The 16,347-nt window shown below is 59.5% G+C and overlaps 1 long non-coding RNA gene across 1 annotated transcript in view; it reads right to left on the bottom strand.

The window, feature by feature from the left end:
• The window catches only part of LOC137451847 (uncharacterized), a 46,017-nt gene extending 42,495 nt beyond the window's left edge, over positions 1-3,522 (bottom strand). The window contains exons 1-2 of the long non-coding RNA XR_010989909.1: positions 3,386-3,522; positions 3,176-3,267 (exon numbers count right to left, since the gene is read on the bottom strand). This is a non-coding gene — a long non-coding RNA (uncharacterized lncRNA). The remainder of the gene's footprint in view (positions 1-3,175; positions 3,268-3,385) is intronic.
• Between the last annotated feature and the right edge of the window lie 12,825 nt (positions 3,523-16,347).

Raw genomic sequence — 16,347 nt, 5'->3', positions numbered from 1 at the left:
GCCCAGCACAGCAGTTTGGGATGCACCAAAATGCACACTGGGTCTTTTGGGGGCTCATTTACTCTGCCTTTACCTATGGCCATGGCACCTGGGGCCAGGGCTTGGTGGATGATTGGACCCAATGGTGTTAGAGGTCTTCCAGGTGGAACATTGCTGTGATTCCAGGAGCTGGCCCTGCCTGCAGCAGGCAGCCTTGGCCCACACCAGGGGCACCCAAAAGGTGCAGGGTTTGGTCATGGCAGACAAACCTTTTGCACCCAGGTCCCCACTCTCTTCTCTGGCCTCCCAGCTGGGATTGTGCCTCTGATTTTGCTTCTGTCTCCAAGTGGAAGTTGCACCAGACCTGGTGTAGTGAAACTGGATGCAGACACCTGCTGAGGATGCTCTTACTTGAGTCTGAGCAGCTCCTTTCCTCCTCAGCTCCTGTCTGTTCCCTACAGAAGCCTAACTTGGGTGGGAAGAGACCTTTAAGACCACCAGGTCCAGCTGTTGACCCAGCACTGTGCACTTCAGCCAGGCTGCAAAACTGCTGCTGCATTTGGGACCTCTGCAAACAGCTGAGGCTCCCACCAAGGTCCCTGAACACATCCCACTTACAAAGGTCCTCTTTGTCCTCTCCAGCATCCCTTATCTTTGAAGCCAAGGGCAAGGTTATCCTTGAGGCTGGGAGCGCTGTGCTGTGGTCTGGGCTGCGTCTGCCCTGGCTGGGGGTGGCAAACCCTCTCCCTGGCCCTGGCAGTGGGGAGTGACAGGGTGCAGAGATAGGCAGCCTGGAGGGTGGCCAGCAGCTCTGGCCCTGGCTGCCACCCAGCTGCCCTCCTCTCCAAGCAGGGGATCCATCCTGTCCCGTGGTGTTGGGATGTGGCAAGTGGGGTGGAGCAGAGCAGCCCAGGCAGCACTCTGCCTGCTCCTGCAGCTCGTCCTGGCCTGAGCAGCTTTGCATGGGACCTTGGCATGTGCAGGTGACAGAACCACAGATTGCATCCTGTTGGAAGGGACCCTCAAAGGTCATCCTGTCCAGCCCCCCCTGCAATGAGCAGGGGACACCTCCAACCAGAGCAGGTTACTCAGGGCCCCATCAAGTTTGCTCTTGAGTGTCTCCAGGGATGGAACCTCCCCCCCCCCTGCAGCTCTGGGCAACCTCTTCCAGTATCTCACTGCTCAGCCCCTCCTGGTGAACCTCACTCTGTGCCCTGGGAGGGGTTTTTGCCCAAGCCCAGCCCTGCTCTGGCTTTTGAGATGGTTCAGGCTGGACCAGCTGCAGGTTTGGGGTGGACCTGCTGCAGGTTTGGGGTGTCAGAGGGTTGGAGCAGCAGGTTTATCAGGACAGAAGAGGCACATCCTGGTCTGCACTGCCTGCCTCTGGCTCTGCTCCTGAGCAAACAAAAGCTCTCTGGACTGCACAAAAACTTCTGCCTTGGGCAGCCCTGTGCCACACTGCGAGCGTGGAGCCACTGGCACAGGCAGTGCCAGGGAGGGGACAGGCTGGCACTCACAAGCTTGCCAAGGCTACCTCTGAAGGAGTTGTCTGAAATTCAAATCACACTTCCCAGGGCCAGACCTGAGAGGAAAAGCTTTTCACCCTCCCATCTCCACAGCCACCACTGCCCTGCACCCCCTTCCCAGCACCTGCAGAAGGCCTTTCTGGGCTGGCAGGGCTGGAGGTGAGTGCTTGGGTGGCCGGTGGCTCCGGGTGCCACGTTGCCCCCGTGCCCCTTGTGATGTGCAGCTGGCAGCAACAAGTGTTTGCCGCCCGGACTCCCGCAGCCGCGCTGCCTGTTCCCAAGCGCCACCTGATGGCATCAGCTCCACGAAGTGGTTTCTTGGGCGATATTTACACCAGCACAGCCGCAGGAACCGCTGCCAGCACCCAGCAGGGTGGAAAAGGAGACCAGGGCCACGGAGTGAAAGCAGCCCTGGTCCCCCTGCCCTGCCCTGCCCTGTGCCCATCCCCAGGATGGGGCAGAGCAAAAGCTGAGCCCAGCGGACGCCCGCGCTGGCGGCTCCCCTTCTCCCCAACAGCACCAAAGTTCTCCCAAGCTCCCCAGGAGGCAGGCAGATCCTGCTAGCCCTGGCAGGGGGATCCTCACAACTCCCCTCCACCACCCCCACCCTCCCCCTTCTCCTTGAGAAGACAACTCTGTGTTCCTAAACGTGAGCCAGAGCTGCACAGACATCCCAGAGGCAGCAACCCCCCAGCAGCTCCCTCACGGCGATGGCAGAGAAGTCACACTCTCACTACTGCCAGGCAAGGGAGTCTTGCCACCTTGGGGTCACCTCCACCTCCTCCTGCCTCTCCACAGAGCTGTCCCCCAGATATCTGTGGGGACTCTCCAGCCCCAAAAGCCAAGCAGCAGGTCAGACCCAACCCCCCCAGCCAAAAGGAGAGGCTCTCCCCCGGTGCAGTGAGCAGCCCTGGCTCGTCCAGCCAGCAACACAACATCCAAAAGGCAGCCTTCAGCCAGGCCTCTCTTCCTCCCCCCTCCCCAAGCCAGTGCCTGCTCAGGGCAGGAGCCTCAGGTGACATGAACACAGTGCTGCCCCAGGGTCCTCTTCAAGTGTAAAGCCCCAGGGAGGGACAACTCTAACTCTGTCCATGTCCCTGCTTCACTGCCTGCCCTCCCTTCCTTCCCTCCTGGGGGAAAGCCACCCATTGGGGTGACCCCCTGCTTGCACCCCACCCCCCCTGCAGGCTCTGAGCAGGGCAGTGCCTGGCTCCACCAGGATGGTTCTTAGCAGCCAGGATCCCTGCCAGCCTGGCAGTGCCATGGGTCCAGAGCCCACCACCCCCCACGGGTACCACCCCCTCCCTCCTGCTGCTCTCCCTACATCTTGCTGGCACACACAGAACACCAAAGCCACCCAGCACTGAGGCACCCAGATGGAGAGACTGCAGCAAGCTGGTTTGTGCTGGGATGGATGGATGGATGGATGGATGGATGGATGGATGGATGGATGGATGGATGGATGCATGGATGGATGGGTGGATGGGTGGATGGGGAGAGGACACAGCAGGGAGGGAGGTGGTGGTGGAGTTGGGAAGGAGGAGGGGAGGGGATGAATAATTTCGAGGGAGCCAGATTTCCATATTCCCCCTGCTGGAAAATTAAAGTCTGCTCTGAGTTTGCATCCCAAATGTGATTGCTTTCAGATCCCTGCCCTGCAAGGCACCTACCTCTCTCAGCAGCCAGCCCTGCCAGGGTCAGTGTCCATGCTGTCTACCTGCCAGCAGGCTCTTCCTTCTGCTCACGCTGGGCATCAGCTTTTCTTTGAACACCGAGGTAGTTAAAAGCTGCAACTTAAGGACTCAAAGAAGAGGGGAGGGGAGGAGAGGGGAGGGGAGGGGAGGGGGGTGTGTGTGGGGGGTGGAGGTGGATGGACTCACTGAGCATGGAAAGCAGCTATTGGCTCTGCCTCCCCGGCTGCTCTGCCACTGGGTTGGGCTGCACATGTGTCATCCTTCCCTTCGGTTCCCCTCACTTCCCCGTCACTGTCCTTGTCCTTCCCCGCCGGGTGCCGGGAAGGAGGTGAATTATTGCTGGGTGATGGACCCCCCTCTCCCCTAACCCTAACCTTTCCCCTTCCTCCCCGCCTCAGAACCCCCCCCAAAGCAGCAGCCCTGGCACCTCGCGGGGCTGCTGGGGGCAGCTGCAAACCCTGCCCCGGGCACCCCCCCTCCCTGCCCCGGGCACCCCACTCCCTGCCCCGGGCACCCCACTCACTCCCTGCCCCGGGCACCCCCCTCCCTGCCCCGGGCACCCCACTCACTCCCTGCCCCGGGCACCCCCCCTCACTCCCTGCCCCGGGCACCCCCCCTCCCTGCCCCGGGCACCCCACTCACTCCCTGCCCCGGGCACCCCACTCACTCCCTGCCCCGGGCACCCCCCTCCCTCCCTGCCCCGGGCACCCCACTCCCTCCCTGCCCCGGGCACCCCACTCCCTCCCTGCCCCGGGCACCTCACTCCCTGCCCCGGGCACCCCACTCACTCCCTGCCCCGGGCACCCCCCTCCCTGCCCCGGGCACCCCACTCACTCCCAGCCCCGGGCACCCCCCTCACTCCCTGCCCCGGGCACCCCACTCCCTCCCTGCCCGAGCCCTGCCATATGGTCCGCGGGATTTCATTTCCTCGGCACGCAGCTCGGAGGGCGCCTGGCAGGTTTCTCACGGTGCTTTAGCAGGCTTCGGATTAACCCCCGGGAGGTCCTTAGGTGCCAAGCGGCCGGATGGGCTGAACAAAGCACTTCCCGACTCCACCGCTCCCTATTTCCTTCCCACTAACTGGCAGCTCCTCGGCTGAGCCCAAGCCAGGGCAGACGGCGGCGTCCTGCCTTTAAAGCTGCCTCTCCCCAGGTTAGGGCAGGTGAGAAGTGAGGAGGAATCTGCCTCTGATCCTCTCCCCAGCCCTGCCTGCCTGGTGTGTGTCAGCCCCGCGCAGGACTGACCTTGCCAAGGGAAATAGCTGAAGGTTTGCACGGGGGGCAAGGTGAGGATCCACTTTTTCTCCCGGGCTCTCTGCAAATCCTGAGCTTCACTCAGGTCCTGCTGGGAATCAGGGAATCATTAAGGTGGGAAAACACCAACCAAGTCCAACCATCCACCCAGCACCACTAAGAGAACTCAGATTCTTCAGACAGTGCTGAGAAAGACTCAACAGACTAAAGAATGAAATCATTGAATGGTTGCTTTGGTTGGAAAAGGCCTCTGAGACCATCAGGGCCAACCATCAACCCAAGCCCACCATGACCTCCCTGGGCAGCCAGCTCCAGGGCTCCAGCAGCCTCACACCAAAGAAACTTCTCTTTGAGTTCAAGTGGAACCTCCTGGGCTCCAGTGTGTGCCCAGTGCCCCTTGGGCTGTCCCTGGGCACCACTGCCAAGAGCCCAGCCCCAGCCTCTTGCCCCCCAGCCTTTAGCTCTTGCTGAGCACTGATCAGATCCCCTCTCAGTCTCCTCCAGGCTGAACAGCTTCAGCTCTCTCAGCCTTCCCTCATAAGGTCCCAGTCTCCTCAGCACCTTAGTGTCCCTTCATGTCTCTGCTTCACCTCCATCTCCCACCAGCCTGACCCTCCCACTGCTGTCTGTGGGCCTGTGGAGGTCAGGAGCCTCACGCCTGGAGGGTTGTGGGGAAGCAGCTGCTGCCTGGGTGAGGCTGTTGGAGCACTTCCCACCTCTAACCCAGCTCTGCTGTCCAACTGCAGCATCTCTGTGGCACTTTGGTCCTCTTGCTGGCATCAGGAGGAACAATCACATCGTGCTCTGCACAGAAGGAGCATGGAGAATGGATTTGCCACCTTCATGGGCTTTGTCTTGCAACAAAAGCAAAAACCTCCTCAAAATGTAATCACTTAATGCTGCTGCTGCTGGGGAACAAAGCTGAGTCTTGCTCACACCCAGCAATCATCATCATTCACCTCCCTCCAGGCAGAGAGGGCACCACTGGCACTGCCTTCAGTTTGGGGCCCCTCACTCCAAGAAGGGCGCTGGGATGTTGGAGGGCAACCAGGATTGGGGCTGCTGCTCCCCCAGCAGAATATCTTGGGCAGCTCTGGTGCTCCAGGCTTGAGGTTTGGCAAGTGCTGGTGTGCACAGCCGGGCTGGGAGGACCAGGGGTTGGCAGCCCCTGGACGACTTCAATGCCTCCAGCCCTGGAGAACTCCATCCTTATCCTCTGGGATGCAGCAGTGTGGGTCCCTGGGAAGCCTGGGCTCTGCTCTCTGGCTGGTGGGTGCCTCACTGACAGCATGATCTGCGCTGCCAGCAGCACCCAGGCAGTGCCAGGGCTGAGCAGAGGTACTGGGAACCCCAGCTGAGCCTGGGGGAAAGGCAAGGGAGCAAGGGGGAGGGTTTCGTGGCCTCGCTTCGGTGTCTCAGCTGGGTTCCACGGGTGCAGCCTGGCGTTTCCCAGCCTGGCGTTTCCCAGCCTGGCTTTTCCCATCCTGGTTTTTCCCAGCCTGGTTTTCCCAGCCTGGCTTTTCCCAGCCAGTCACTTCTCCAGAGGACCACGAGGTGGAAGCATTCGCCAAAAACTCCTGCGGAGCCCTGGGAACAACCTGCCGCTGACTCGAGTAGGGGAGGCAGGACAGCCAGGGAGCTGAGGGAGGGCTGTGGCGTGGAGAAAAGAGCTGAGGAGGGATCAAGCAGGGGCACAGGTCACAAGGGCAAGAGCTCCTGCCGCAGGAAAAGGCTCCTGCAGCTACCCATTCGATCAGACTCCTCTTTTTCCTCCTCTGAACTGGACTCCTGGGCACCTGAGTTCTGAAAGGGGCCTCCAAGAGTGCTGGAGAGGGTCTGTGGTGAAAGGGCAATGGTTAGGAATGAGAGCAGGGCAGATTTAGGCTGGCCATTAGGAAGAAGTTCTTTGCTGTGACCCTGGAACAGGATGCCCAGGGAGGTTGTGGATGCCTGGAAGTGTTTCACACCAGGCTGGACGAGGCTCTGAGCAACCTGGGCTGCTGGGAGGTGTCTCTGCCCATGGCAGGGGGCTTGGAGCTGGATGAGCTTTAAGGTCCCTTCCAGCTCCAGGCATTCCATGACTCGTGGCAGCTCTGTGGAGCTCACTCCCCTGTCACAGGAGGGCCAAGACAGATCTCCAGATCCATAAGCATCCCATCTGCCTCCCCATGCACCACGTCCTGCTGCTCAGGAGCCAGCAGGTCCAAACGTAGCTGCAGGGCTGCCAGCCTGGCAGGACCTGCCTCTGCCTGCTTGGGAGGACCAGTGCTTGTCTGTGGGCTTGCCAGCAGCCAGGTTAAGGCAGCCAGGAGCAGGGTTTGCCACTTGGCACGGTGCTCAGCCCTTGTTCACATGAGGTGCTGAGTCACAGCTCATCAGCTGTGCCCTACCTAGCCCCGGGGAGCAGCCAGCTCTGTCCTGCTCAGCCCTCCTGGCTGGGCAGGGATCATGGGCACGCTGCTCAGTGCTGGGCACCAGCCTGCCAGGAGGGAAATGCCAGCTGGTGCTTCTTCCTCATCTGCAACCTAAACCTCCCCTGGCACAATTTCAGGCCATTTCCTCTCCTTGTATCCTTTGACACTACAGAGAAGAGGCCAACCCCTGCCTGGCTCCAACCTCCTTTCAGGGAGCTGTAGAAAGAGATGAGGTTTCCCCTCAGCCTCTTCTTCCCCAGACTAAACAGCCCCAGGTCCCTCAGCTGCTTTTGGGGCTGATGTGGCTGCAGCAGCCTGCTCCAGCAGCTCTCCCCCTGGTCACTGCCTTCCTCCTCCTGGCTTGCCTGCAAGGGCAGAGCTTGCCCCCAGCAGCACCTGGCAGCTGTGTATGAGATTTTCCTCCTTTCCAGCTAACTCTGCTGCCATCTGCTCCAGTTCCCTAATTACAGCAGCAGAGGTGGGGGATGTCAGACTGGGTAGCAGGTTGTGTGGGGTGAACATCAGCTCCAGCAGCCTTGGTAGCCCAGTGTGGGCTGGAGCGGCGCCCAGGCGCCGGGAGCTCGGCTGGCACAACCTCGCCGCGTGTGTGTGAAGGTGGCACTGCACCCACTCCCCTCCCAGCTGAGCCAGGCAGCTTTCTTGGGAAGACCCTCACCAGCCCTGCCCTCTCAGGGGTGCTTTGCCCTCTGCTCCACCACGCCTGTGCCCAGCTCTGCAGCCCAAGCCCTTCCTTGGCTCTCCCTGGTTTGGAAATGTCCTCTCATCTATCATCTCTCCAACGCCTGCAGAAGTTTCTGCCTGCAGCAATGTTTTGGGAAGCCAGAGCTGGGTTGGATTCCTCATTTGGGCTGAAAATAGCTAACAGACTGTGAGGCAAGCAGCAAATTCTGGCTTAGCATCCCGAGGCTGTCACAGTCAGCAGCGAGGGAGTCCCTTTCCGATGCCACCCAAGCTGTTTGCTGAACGGTGCCAGCCCCCTGCCATGGCTCCTCCCTTTCCTTCCTTCCTTCCTTCCTTCCTTCCTTCCTTCCTTCCTTCCTTCCTTCCTTCCTTCCTTCCTTCCTTCCTTCCTTCCTTCCTTCCTTCCTTCCTTCCTTCCTTCCTTCCTTCCTTCCTTCCTTCCTTCCTTCCTTCCTTCCTTCCCTCCCTCCTTCCTTCCCTCCCTCCCTCCTTCCTTCCCTCCCTCCCTCCTTCCTTCCTTCCTTCCTTCCTTCCTTCCTTCCTTCCTTCCTTCCTTCCTTCCTTCCTTCCTTCCTGCCTTCCTTCCTGCCTGCCTTCCTTCCTTCCTTCCTCCCTGCCTTCCTTCCTCCCTGCCTTCCTGCCTTCCTTCCTCCCTCCCTTCCTGCCTTCCTTCCTCCCTCCCTCCCTTCCAGCCTCCCTCCCTTCAGCCTCCCTCCCTCCCTTCCTGCCTTCCTTCCTCCCTCCCTTCCTCCTCCCCTCCCTTCCTTCCTCCCTCCCTCGCTTCCTCCCTCCCTCCCTCCCCCCTTCCCTCCCTCCCTCCACCCACCCATCCCTGTGGGTGGCAAAGTCCTTGTTATTCTCCAGGCAGCCCTCTTGCCCTGCCTGGGCCACAGGGTTGCATCCTGCTGCTAGGGGATCTTACTGGTTTGGGCTGGAAAAACCCCATCTGCTGCTCTCTTAATCACTGCCTATTGCTCACCGAGCTGGGCTCAGCCCAAGGAGGGACTCCCCCTTTCTGCCAGCAGGAAGGCACCAGACACTGTGCTGGAGCTCCTGCTGCACACTGGGGAAGGGAGGTGTGTGGTCTGTTTGTTTTGCCCAAGCTCATTTGGGCTCTCAGGTGAGGATAGGACCAGGGGGAGTGGAACAGAACTAGAAATGGGGAGATTCAGGTTGGCTGTGAGGAAGAAGTTGTTCCCCATGAGGGTGGTGAGAGCCTGGCACAGGTTGCCCAGGGAGGTGGTGGAAGCCTCCTGCCTGGAGGTGTTTGCAGCCAGGCTGAGGTGGCTGTGAGCAACCTGCTGTGGTGTGAGGTGTCCCTGCCCATGGCAGGGGGTTGGAGCTGGCTGAGCCTTGAGGGCCCTTCAAGCCTGACAGTTCTGTGATTCCCCTGCAGTAGTTCAACCCTGCTGCTCCTTACTTCCAGGAGCAAGCAGAGATTTAAGCCTGTGGAGCACTTACTCACCCCCCTTTCCAGCTGGGAGGACTCAGCCTGGGAACTGCCTTGGAAAGGGGAAGCTTGGCAGTGAGTCAGTGGGAGAGAGGTGGATTGCTTTCTGGAAAACAGAACTTATCTCCTCCCCACACTTGCTCCACACAGGGTGAGGAGGGACAAGGTCCACTCACAGGAGCAAACTCCCCTGGGGACAGCATTTGGCTGCTTTGGAACTGCAGTGCTGGAGTCTGGGCTCCTCTCTGCACAGCTGGGATGGTTTAACCTCTGAGAAGCAACTGCTAAGCCCCCTCTGGAAACATCCAAGCAGAGCAGTCCTGCTTGGTTTCTCCAGATCCCATAGCTGGGGAAGCTCAGTGTTGTTAGGAGGCAGCAGCCCTGGAACTACAGCCCTGGGTCTGGTTCTGCAGCCCTGGTCCTGCAGCCCTGGGTCTGGTTCTGCAGCCCTGGGTCTGGTCCTGCAGCCCTGAGTCTGGTTCTACAGCCCTGGGTCTGGTCCTGCAGCCCTGAATCTGGTTCTACAGCCCTAGGTCTGGTTCTGCAGCCCTGAGTCTGGTTCTACAGCCCTGGGTCTGGTTCTGCAGCCCTGGTCCTGCAGCCCTGGGTCTGGTTCTGCAGCCCTGAGTCTGGTTCTACAGCCCTGGGTCTGGTCCTGCAGCCCTGGGTCTGGTCCTGCAGCCCTGGTCCTGCAGCCCTGGTTCTGGTTCTGCAGCCCTGGTTCTGGTTCTGCAGCCCTGGCTCTGGTCCTGCAGCCCTGGCTCTGGTCCTGCAGCCCTGGGTCTGGTTCTACAGCCCTGGGTCTGGTTCTGCAGCCCTAGTTCTGGTCCTGCAGCCCTAGTTCTGGTCCTGCAGCCCTAGTTCTGGTTCTACAGCCCTAGATCTGGTCCTGAAGCCCTAGTTCTAGTCCTGCAGCCCTGGGTCTGGTCCTGCAGCCCTAGTTCTAGTCCTGCAGCCCTAGTTCTGGCCCTACAGCCCTGGTTCTGGTCCTGCAGCCCTAGGTCTGGTCCTGCAGCCCTGGGTCTGGTTCTACCTTCACACTCCAGCATACGGCCCAAAGTGAAGGGCCAAAACCCAGAGGTCAAACTCAGCTCCCAGTGGCAGCACTGGCAGGGCAATGAATGGTTTCACTCCAGGGCTAAAGCTGAGGGAGAGCCTTTGGTATCCATCACCCTTCTGTGGGCTTGCAGGGCTTTGCCCACCGTGCTGCAGGACCTTGTCCTCTCTTCCAGGGGACACTTTGTGCACAGTTTGGACTTCTGTTGTGATTTGGCAGCTCCTGGTTGCTAAGTGCATGAATCTGTGGTGTGGATTGGTGGATCTGTTGTTATGGTGATGCTCCATGGGCAAAACTGAAGAGAGGAGATGCTGCTGGATTCACCAGGCTGCAATTGGCCTGATGGCTGCTGGGCTGTGGGGATGGGGACTCTGTGCAGTGGTTCACACTGGGTTGAGTTTCCTACAATCAGAGAGTGGCAGGGGGCTGGAAGGGACCTCTGGAGCTCAGCCAGTCCAACCCCCCCTGCTAAAGCAGGGCACCCACAGCATCTTGCCCAGGAGCACAGTGGCCAGGGGGGGTTGGAAGCTCTCCACAGCCTCTCTGGGAAGCTCTGGCACCCTGAAAGTGGAGAAGTTTCTCAAGTTCAAGTGAAACCTCCTGGGTTCCAGCTTCAGCCATTGTCTTGACTGGCTCTTACTGGACCTGGTGTGTCATTTCTTTGTGTGGTTTGACATCTTCACCCTTAGCTCCTTGCTGAGCACATCCAAACTGCTCCAAGTGGCTTTGACTCCAGCCTGGAGATGCTGTAGGAGATCTCCTGCCCCTGGTACCTCTTGTCCCTTGTCCTGTCACTGGCCCCCACTGAAAATTCCCCAGGATTTGCAGGCACCCACCAGAGATGGAACTTCATAGTGTCATAGAGCCAGGGTTGGAAGGGACCACAAGGATCATCCAGTTCCAACCCCCCTGCCATGGGCAGGGACACCCCACACTAGATCAGCCTGGCCAGAGCCTCAGCCAGCCTGGGCTTAAACACCTCCAGGGACAGGGCCCCAACCACCTCCCTGGACAACCCATTCCAGGGCTTCACCACTCTCATGGGGAAGAACTTCCTCCTCACCTCCAGCCTCAATCTCCTCACCTCCAGCTTCATTCCATTCCCCCTAGTCCTATCACTGCCTGACATCCTGAGCAGTCCCTCCCCAGCCTTCTTGGAACCCCCTTCAGATCCTGGAAGGCCACAATGAGGTCACCTCAGAGCCTTCTCTTCTCCAGACTGAACAACCCCAGCTCCTTCAGTCTGTCCAGCCCTCTGCTCATCCTCCTGGCCCTTCTCTGGACACCTTCCAGCACCTCCAGATCCCTCTTGCCATAGGGGCTCCAGAACTGGAGGCAGGACTCCAGGTTACACCTTCCAGCACCTCCAGATCCCCCTTGTCATAGGGGCTCCAGACCTGGACTCGCTGGGGGTGCTGTGGAATCAGGGGGGACCTGCAGCCGCTGCAGCCAGCACGGGCACAGCCTGAGCACTCCCAGGGACGAGCAGGGGCTGCATTTGGCCTCTCCAGCTCTTGGGACGAGCAGACCCTGCTGTGCCAGGCTGGGCAGTGGAGCAGGGGAGGGGGGCAGGGGCGGTTTGCCTCTTTCTTTGTTTTCCCTTGACTTAGCAGGCAGCCTTTCAACTACAGCGCTCTGATTGCCGCCGAAAGGCAGCGCTGGGCTCGGGGCGATGATTTCCACATGCCTGCCTGCGCACAAGGCAGCACGGTCCGCGGGGCAGGGCAGGCGCTCAGCACATTTTCCCGTCCACGACTCGGTGCCTGCATTCCGATTGAGGGGCAGGGAACTGCTGCTGGCTGCGGGGAGTGGGAAAGCTTCCCCCCCGCAGCAGCCCTGCGCGCAGCTGCTGGCCTCCCACAGCAGCACACATGCTGGGGCCATGTGAGTTTGGCAGGGGAGGGAAACCGTGCCCGGAAGGGAGACCTGGAGGGTTCCACAACTCCCAAGGCTGCCTCTGGCCGGTAGGGGAATGAGGCTGGAGGGAGCTGCTGGAAGAAAGCAAGTGAAACCCAACCCCCCCTAGACACCCCCCATCACCTCCAGCCCTGGAGCTGACCTGAGCTGCCTTGGGAAGTCAAACCCAGGCAGGTTGCTGCTGTTTCTCTGATGCTCCAGCCCAAGCTGTCAGGTTTAATATAGCTCCTGTCTTTACTGGGATTGCCAGCACTCTGGGGTGCAGATTGGAGCTCTCTCCAGGGAGCCAGTGATGCCTCCTGGGAAGAGCACTCTTGGAAGGCTGTGCCTTTCTTAAGCAGCTCTTCCTGGACCTGGGGTGTAATTTGTTTGAGTGTTTTGGCATTTTTCACCCTCTCACCTGGCTGCCAAGCACATCCCAATGACTCCAAAATGGCTTTGACTCCAGCCTGGAGGTGGTGCAGCAGAGCTCCTGCCTCTGTGCAGGATGCTGCATAGGGCACAGGGAGTGGGATGGGCAGGTGGGGCTGCCTGCAGCCTGGGGAGGGGTACTAAACACAGGATATGTTGTGGGTTTACACCAAAGGACACTTGGCACACCTGTGACAGGGGACAAACTGCTCCTGTCCACTTCAGTGCCTCTGGAGACTGCTATCCCTCCCCTGCTCAGCTCTTCACCCTCAAGGATAAACAGCTTTGACAGCTTTGGTGTCCCCTAAGGCAGCTCTGCAGGCCCCTGGGCTCTCTCCCTCTTCTCTCCCAGAGCTGGTCCAGGCCTGGATGGAGTGTCCCTGCTAGGGCCTCACCATGTGAGGGAGCAAGGGAGGATTTACTGTGTCTGGCCGGGAGCCACGCAGGGAGCACGGCTGGGGCAGGGCACAGCCTGACAAGACAGGCACTGCCTGGCCTCCAGCTCCGTGTCAGCCCACACAGAGCTCCCGTGGCCCCATCCTTGGGCAGAGGGACAAAGTCTCACACCCTGTCCTTGCCCTCCCGTTGGCCATGGGGCTGGGGCTGACGTCTCCATCACCCCGAGGCTGTGCTGACCCCTCGGTCCCTCTGGCCCGTCTCTGTGGTGCTGATGAGGAAGGTTCTGGAGAGGAGCAGCCCCAGCAAACCCCTTGGGGCTGTGATTAAAATGCTGCTCAGGATGCTGCTGCCTTCCTTGCTGCTCCTGAAAATCACTGCAGCCCCCAAAGGAGAGGGACCACTGGTGCCTTGGCTTAGCAAAGGGCCCAGCTCAGCACACCTGGCTGGAGGGTTTCTGGGGTGGGTTTTCAGGAGGGGTGAGGAGGGTGCCTGATCTGCTGGGGTACAGCAGAAGGTGAATTGCTCCTACCTGGAGGAAGTCCTAGGGCATGAGCAGCTCAGAGCCATCCTCCTCCTTGTGCACCACAACCCAGCTCAGCTCCAGCACCCAGCCAGCCGAGCCCCCTTGGCTGGGAGCAGGCAGAGTGTGCAAAGCCTCTGTCAGACCTCTCTGTCTGCTGCAGCCTTCTCCCCTTCACACCTCCCCCTTCTTTCCTCACTCCAGCCAAAGGCACAGCTGGCCCGAGGTGCTGCTTGCAGGGAGGTGACAGCAGCCAGGCAGGGCTGAGGAAGCACAGCCTGTGCATCTTCAAAGGATGCAGCTTATACCAAAAGGCAGAGCAGCTGCGGGCTGCAGCCCAGCACTCCCCTGGCTGCACCAGGCGAGGGACACCCCTGGAGCTGCCTAACCACAGGAGGAGGAGGAGGATTTGATGAGTAAAGCTCCCTCCAGCATGAGCTGAGGTGATCACCTCCATGGACTCACACAAAGCCTGCCAGTTTCCCAGACCCATTTATCTACAACAATCCTCATGGAGCCATTTTTTTCCACTCCTGCCCCCAGGGAGCTCATTTTCACATCTGATTTCCCCTGCAGCTCCACGAGGCTCCAGGATTTCACCGGGACCAAACAAAAGGGGAGAACCAACCCAACCCAAACCAAACTCAACCCCACAACAACCCTAGAACCCAAAGTCATTTCAGAAGGGGGGGGGGGGGGGGGGGGGGGGGGATAACAACCACAAGCCACCAAAACAGCCTCCCCCAAAGCCCAGCTCCTGCCTCCTGCTCAGCCGTTGTTGGCAGGGCTGAAAGCTGCCCTGCAGGCACTTGCCTTGCAAATGTGCTGCCCGGGACTGCAGAGGCATCCACAGCTGGGTGCCAAGTTCAACACCAGCGACCTCAGCCCCTGCTGCCCTTCACAGAGCACACATTTAAGGGACAGTTTGCTCCGGGCTGTTATTGGTGGAACAGCCCCGGCCCCAGGGTTGGGTCTGGTTTGTCCCACGTCAGCCTGCCAGGGAGGTGGCGTCCTGCCTTCGCGTCCTGCCGGCTGGTCGACGCTGTCCACCTCCCTTCCAGGCTTGGAACACGCAGCTCCAGGAATCCCTGCTGGCTGCAGCAGCAGCTGGGTGCTTGCCCTCTCCACATCCTCTTCCCAGAGCCATCCCTGCAGTATTCTAATGTATGTTTCTGAGGAGTGTTACACATCAGCAAGCAGCTTGCGTGGAGCAGCCACAGAGCTCCTGCTGCTAATTGCTTGTAGCATTCTCGTCCCTTGCACATCACTGCCTCTTACTTAGAACCACAGAACCCTGGAATTGTCAGGGCTGGAAGGGACCTCAAAGATCAACCAGCTCCAAGCCCCCTGCCACGGGCAGGGACACCCCACATTAGATCAGGTTGCTCAGAGCCACATCCAGCCTGGCCTTGAAAACCTCCAGGGATGAGGCTTCTAGGGGGTTTTAGAGATGGTTTCTCTGTTCCTCTGCACTTTGGGGGCTTCCTCTCCTTAATTAGCCCCCAGCCTCTGCTGGGGATCTCTTTGGCTTTCAGGTTTAAAATGGACTCAGTGCCAGGTGGTCTCAGAGCTGCGGTATGGAGCAGGCAGCAGCAGTTGTCACACCGAGGGGAATGCACTGTGCTGGGAATGGCACAGCAGCATTCCAGACATCTCCTCCCCTGCAGACATCTCCTCCCCTGCAGACATCTCCCCTTTAAATAGAGGAGCTGGGGTGAGGCTGGGGTGAGCCTGGCTCATGCCACAGCCTGGATGGGCTGCAGAGAACGTGCCAGTGGCCAGGGGCACAAAGGGAACGTGGTGGCCAACGTCACACGGAGCTGCTGCTGAGTCTGCAGCCCACATGACCTGGTACTCATTGACCAGGGGTGAAGGGAGGGCAGCCTCTCACGGGAGCCAAGGGTCAGCCTGCACATCGTGTCTCTGGGGCTTGCCCTTTGCTGCTCCTCCTCACACCCTGCAGAGCCGAGGATGCAGCTCCCCAAGGGGCAGGGGAGAAGCAAGCTGTGTGGTGGAGGATGGGCTCCTACCTCTGCTCTGGAGTCATCAGGCCCCAGCTGGGGCAAGGTGCCCCAGGCTGCAACCCTCACACCTGCTTCTGGAGGGACAATTCCAGCTCAGAGCCCTCTTAGCCAGCTCTGTGTGCTCAGACAAGTCTCAGCTCATGTGCTCACTGGAGGAGTTGCCACAGGAGCTGGTGCTGAATGTTTTCCCCCACTCAGGGAGCAGATGAGCATTACTGAGGGTGTCAGGTCTTGGCTGGGTGTTGCCATGGGGCAGGCTGAAGTGAGCAAACAAGATGGATCCCAGGGAAATATTCCTTTCCTCCCTGGGGGAGGGGGGGCGGGGAGCCTCAGCTTTTAGGCTTCTGCAGTGCCATCTGTGAACCACTTCCCTGTTCCTCACAGTGTCTCCCAGCAAGCTCCGTGGTTCTAATATAGGAAGAGAGAGGCAGCAAGTCCCCCAAGACTCCCACGTTCCAAAAGGGGAAAAAAGAGAGGAGTTCTGTCAACAGCAGAACCAAGCAAGCCTGAATTTGTGTCTCCTGGACAGTGTTCCTTGTGGAATCTCAGATGTTTGGAAAGGAGAAGATCCTCTATGCCTGCCAGCCTTCCTTTCCTCCTCCTCCTCCTCCTCAAGAGCTCTGCTGTGTCTGAGTTGCCACTCACCATCCTCTTCTGTAGGTGGATTTTGACCCTTCCCTCCCCAGGTGCCCTGCAGGCATCCCCCCTGCCTTCCTGCTCCACATTAAACCTCCTGCACATCCCCCAGATTTAGGCATCAGAGCCACTCATGAGCAAAGCTCAGCTGCCAGGATGCTCTGTGGAGGGGAGACGAGGATGAATATAGCTGGGGATATAAGAAATTAATTAGTTGCAGGCAGACAGCCTTGGCACCTCCAGGCAGCCTGATTTATTTCCGTGGCTCCTCTATTTTCGGCAAACTGAGGCTGTTTAGCTAAATATAAGACAATAAATAGCTGGGGGTGGGGTGGGGGTGGGGGGTGAAGCTGCTGCTAAATACA

This window comes from Melanerpes formicivorus, unplaced genomic scaffold (genome assembly GCF_026170545.1).
Source record: "Melanerpes formicivorus ecotype bairdi unplaced genomic scaffold, bMelFor1.0.p_v2 SCAF_46, whole genome shotgun sequence".
Classification (NCBI taxonomy): Eukaryota; Metazoa; Chordata; class Aves; order Piciformes; family Picidae; genus Melanerpes; species Melanerpes formicivorus.
Note: the sequence above shows the minus strand (reverse complement) of the source record. Positions and strands in the feature narration are given on the sequence as shown.